Raw genomic sequence first — 6,000 nt, forward strand, 5'->3', positions numbered from 1 at the left:
ATTTGTATGAGATTAAATTATTTATTCAAGTTAAGTCATATCTTATTATTTGACTGAAGTACAAATTTAGCCGTATTTCTTTCTAGTACTGTATAAGTCAGTAAACAATGTAAGTTACTACAATAACATCCAATACAACATACACTTTTTCCTTTAAAAAAAAATCATGGATAAAAACCATTCTGCTTAAGCAAGTGAACAAAAAATTGAGACTCATGGACAACTATATATCTTTCAAAAGTCTTTGCTACATCTCTAGCTATGTTATATACTATCCAATTACACTTTTAGATCCAACTAAGAAAAAGAGAAACAAAATGTGGAATGAAAGTTGCTTTTAAATCCAACTAAAAATTAAACAATAAATGACATAAATTTAACGGGTGATAGAGGTTGTCACTAAAAGTCAAAATGTCGCTATGTAAATAAATATACAGCAAATAGAGGAACCCACTTGTCCATTTCATGCACAATCTATTCATTTCTTTGGAAAAAAATTATATAACTTTTATATTGGTAAAATAGATACATAAGAAGTTAGAGATAAAATAGTTCATCATTATGTACTCAAACCTAAAGAAAATTTGATCTCTTTTATTATAAGACATCAAAGCTTCTATCTTTGTATTAGTTGCATCTCATTGCAGTCGCCATTAATCTTTTCTTATTTTTTATTAATGCATCAGTTCTCCTGATCAATTGTCAAAACACTGTATTTTTAACAGTAAATGTACATTATTTGATTCATTCATTTGTATGAGATTAAATAATTCATTCAAGCTAAGTTCTACTTTGTTATTTCATTGACCTACAAAATTAGACGTATTTCTTTATAGTACAGTATTAGTTAATGTATTGTAAGTCCATACAATAACAACGATTATAACATTTACTTTTTTTTCAAGAAAATTTCATGATCCATAAATAATAAAAGCCATTTTTGTAAAACCTTATCCCAAGAGAAACAACCCCAGCCCACCTACTTCTTAGAATTAGGAAGAGCCAAAATGACGTTATTTTGGGAACCCCCAAAAACGACGCCATTTTGACATGAAGGAAGGAAAAATACAGGCATGTGAAATGACGTCGTTTTGAGAGCATCAAAATGACACTGTTTTGGTGAGAGAAAAAGAAAAATAAAATTAGGGCAACCAGAGGCGTGTATGTCTCGGGCCACCGAAAAAGAAGAGGAAAAAGAGGCGTGTATGCTTCTTCCCTCCATCGAAGAAAGAGGAGGAAGCTGTATGGGGCTCTCCTCTCTTTGACTATAAAAATAGTGAGAGAGCAAGCCATGGAGAGGAGAGATCCTGTGCATGAGGAGAAAGAGAGCCGTATGTCGAGAGAGAAAATAAATCGAAGAAGAAGACTAATGTGCAGCAAAGAAGGTCATCCGCTGTACAGAACTATATGCTGGATCTGAGAGACTGGTCCATCTGCACTGAAAATAGGAAGCCAAAAAATGAATAGTGCAACAGTGTGCGGTGGGAGAAGGAGACTTGTGTGACACTCAGTTACGACTTCACGATCTGTGGTGCGTTCCCAACCTGATCCATAAGATCTATGCTGGAGTTAGATGCGTGAATTGTTCTGTGGTGATCTCTAACCGAAATGTAGTAGTTCATGATTGGTTGTGGTGGCACGTGCCGGTTCTGGTGGCCGCATGTGAGGCGGTGGGTGACACTCTGGCAGCAACGCGTAGTGACTCCGGCAAGCGAGATCGCGTGCCCAATATAAAACTAGTTTTGTTGGGTTCGTTTCTAAAAATTTCTCATCATTTAATACGCATGTTCTGTACTTGTGAAGGAGGAAATTAACCAAGTGATAGTAAAGATTTTGAGGAGAGCGTAGACTCGAGTCAATAAGGATTCCGACATTTTTATCCAATTCGACTATAGGTAAGGGATTGGGTTAGTCTCATTCAGAGGCCCCCATGTTTTTTTGAAACCTTATTTTCCATTGAGATGTCTTGTTTACAGACTTTAAGAACTATTCACGTTTTCCACTACAAGTTCTATGAACTCATCATATTTGTAAGTGCACAATTGTATATGATTGGAAACCTACATAATGTTGCGTATGATGTATAATTGTGTATTAATAGTTACTTGTATGTATATGCAGATTTTATGCATGCTAGTTATCGAGTTATAAATATGTGTGACACATATATATATAAATATATAATTATAGGTTGTGCAACGAGTGTACGTATGAGTGAACAATTTTTATGTGTCTACTTATGGAATACATATATGCCTTGTGTGAACATACAAGTATATTTATATTGTATCTGGTGCGTGTTTATATATATAATTATATGAGTCGATAAATGTGCATATAAAATGTACATATTGTGCTTATTGTATAGGCTTGTTGATGCATAATATATAGATATATAAGTAGGTGCATGTCTGAGTAGGTCATCTAGTGGCTAATTTGATCAGTAAAAAAATAACATAAGAATTTTTAAAAGATGGAAAAATCTATTTAATCGGTATCACTGAGGGGTGTGTGTGTGTAGCTTTTTGGCATATGACCGTGGTGAACCCCACCCGTGGATATGGCTTCAGCCAGACGTGGAAAAGCGATAAAAACTATAAATTGTATATTGTCTAGTACAAACTGTGAACTGAACTGTAACGTATTCGTGTGGTAGAGGGGATCCTTACTGCTTTGTTGATGTCGACAGAAATGACATCGCGCAGTGAAACTATTTTTAATAAAACATAAGCTAATAGGAAGTCATGAGTGAAGTTTACGATACTAAAATACTGAATTGATATCTACTGAACTGCTTACTACTTAAATTGCGATACTGAATATCGAATTATGCTATTTGTGGAACTGTTATGCCCTAAGTTATGATATTGAATAAGAAATTATGAATGTTTACTAAATGAACTGATTTAGAAAATTTGGTGATTGAGTGTGTACATGTCTTTGTTACGGGCACTACCCCTTTTCTTTAGTGAGTCTATGAAGCTCACCCCAATTCACACTGCCTAATGCAGATTAGTCTAGATCAAGAGTAAGTTCAAGGTCGAACAAAGACTTTGAAAAATCTTTAGTAACAGTCAGATTTAATTTTGTAAAATCAGTTAATTATATGATAACGATGTAATGTGAAGAATCTTGTAAGCCTCATGTCTTGTAATTCCATACAGGGATGATAGAATCTTAGGTTTTCGTTTATTGCTGTGTAAATTTATCAAGCTATATGTGTGGAGTAACACTCATTTCTCCACGAAGAAAGTGGGCGTTACAATTTTGCTCAAGCAAGTAAAATAAAAAACTTAGGCTTATGAATAAATATATATCTTTTAATAGTCCTTACTACATTTCTTGCTAAGTTATGTATTATTCGATTAAACTTTTAAATCTAACTAAGAAGAAAAGAAACAAAATACGAAATGAAAGCTTAAACATCCTCAAGTAACAACCCAAACTTTAGAAAAATATTCATCAAGCATAAAATTTGTATCTGGTACCTTTAATAAGGGTCCTATTATAGGTAGAAATTAGACTATAGATGATATAATTTTAGTGGTTGATTCAGACTGTCACAAAAGTTGAAATGTTGCTAGGTAATATGTGACAAATAAAGGAACTCATGTGTCCATTTCGTGCCCACCCTATCTATTTCTTTACTTGATAAAAAAAGTTGTTTAACTATTGTATCAACAAGAAGTACCAAAAAAAATTTAAAAAAAATAGTTCTACTTTGCCTTAAAACCTAAAGAAAATGTGATTTACTTTGTTGCAAAATACCAAAGCTTTTATCTTTATGTTGGTTGCATTTCATTGTAGTCAACATCAATTGCCTATATTTATTCACGAAAGTGTCAATTCTCATAAGTGGTCGTCAAATACTATATTTTAAACAATAAGTATACATAATTCAATTCACTTATTTATTATAAAATTAAATAATTCATTCAAATAAGGTTCTACTTTATTATTTGATTGAACTATAAATTTAATAGTATTTGTTTTAGTATTGAATCAACTATGATTTTTTTAAGGAAAAATTATTATTCATTAAAAATAAAAAGCATCACAAGTAACTAAAGCAAAAACTAAGGAGGTTCATGAACAACTATCTATCTTTCAGAAGTCCTTACTCATCTCTAACTAAGCAATGTATTATTGTTCTAATACTCTTGAATCCAACTAAGAAGAAAGGAAAGAAAATGCAGAATGAAAGCTTAAACATCCTCAAGTAAAAACCTAAACTCAAAGAAATATTCACAAAGTATAAAATTTGTACTTGGTATAAAATTTGCCATATAACTCAGTAAAATAAAATCTATACTAGATTAAATTTAGGACAAAAAATTTGTCTCTTAGTGCGACGTAACATTAAAAAAAAAAAGAAAAAACTAAAACCTTAAGATTTAGATGTAGCACCGCAGTTTTAAAGCATTATTAAGACCTAATACATGCTTGAAACCTCATAGTTGTCTTAAGATAGGTCTAGGACACGAGATCAATTTTAAAACCCTACATATCCTTTTGGCGAAGCTATCTTGTAACCTCATAGGTATCTCAAAATAACTCTAGAAGCCAAAAGTTTTCTTATCCTCAACTACCCTTGAACCTTACCATTATTTATCCCAAATTAGGTAAGCAGTCCTGAAGCACTACACAAGGACCCATGAGTATCCCAAAATAAGCTAATTATTTTTTAAAATAAAAATTGTGTAAATCTATTGATTAAGTTATATACATCAATCATAACGCAATACGAATAATCTTCAAATAAGAATACACACAAAAGTGTAGTTTCACTCGAGATTAATTATAGAATATACACTACTTGCAATTCAATACAAGTAACTTTCAAATGATAACACACACGAAAGTATAATCTAACTCGAACTTATGATCTCTTGTAAAGGAAGAAATGCATCAACTATTAAACTAATTAATTAATTAATTAAGTACACACATATACCAATCATATATATATATATATTCGGCTAATAGATGTTTGGTTAATTAAATTATTAATTATTTATCTATTGAGTGGATGCCTATGTACTTTTATCCTTATCTATAAGAGTATGAGTTCAAATCAGACTATACATCTCATGATATATCATTTAACTATTAAAATGTATGAATTTTTACAAACAAAAATTGTACTTGAGAATTTTTATTATTAAATACATATTATAAGATCAATAATAACACATATAAATACTCCAAATTAAAGAGTTTTGAGTTGTGATGATTAATATTAATTATATACCTTGAGGAGGCTCCTTTGATCTTGAAACAAAGTTCATAAATGTTAGGAAAATTTGCATCATATACTTTGTCCCTGCAAATTAAGAGAAGAAGACTAAATAATTAAAACCCATTAACTAATCAAACGTTGTTAATAACTACTTAAATCTATATCGAGATATATATTATGTACACATACAAAGCTTTAGCCATGTCTGATAAGGTGATTTCAAATTCAGCTAGGAAGGTGGAAAGCATATCAGAGAAATAATTAGGAATGCAATCAGGTACTCCTTTCATTTCAGATGCTATTCCAAAAAAGTGATCAACCATACTCTTTAACAAAAATTGAATGCAAATCAATCAACAATATTGATATATATACATGATCGGTAAATAGATAAGTGAAAAATAGATAAGATATTAAGCATTAAACATCTTATTATATCGAGTGGATCATGTCGAGGAGCTCCATCCTATTCGAAATGATTGGAGAAGAGAAAAATGGTTTTGCTGAGAGGAGGGAGATTGTTTCTTTTTTTTAATCTGCATTGCTCATCGAAGTGGCGGAGAGTTATAATGAGTTTAGCATTTATAACAGATTGCTAATAATCTAGGTCATTTCTAGTGATTAATACTTAGGTTATTAATATTGTATGCATTAATGAACCTGTATATTTTTGAGTTTTATGTTCCGAGTTTTGATTAATCTTGCCAACAGTTTTATGAGAAAAACTATTTTTTTAAAAAAAGAAGAGTTTAATTTAATCT

The 6,000-nt window shown here is 31.1% G+C and overlaps 1 pseudogene; it reads right to left on the bottom strand.

Moving 5' to 3' along the window:
- LOC110825737 (neutral/alkaline invertase 3, chloroplastic-like) overlaps window positions 1-5,562 on the bottom strand; it is a 44,553-nt pseudogene extending 38,991 nt beyond the window's left edge.
- Window positions 5,563-6,000: the final 438 nt, after the last annotated feature.

The sequence above is a fragment of the Carica papaya genome, chromosome 9 (assembly GCF_054855325.1).
Source record: "Carica papaya isolate Zhongbai chromosome 9, ASM5485532v1, whole genome shotgun sequence".
NCBI lineage: Eukaryota > Viridiplantae > Streptophyta > Magnoliopsida > Brassicales > Caricaceae > Carica > Carica papaya.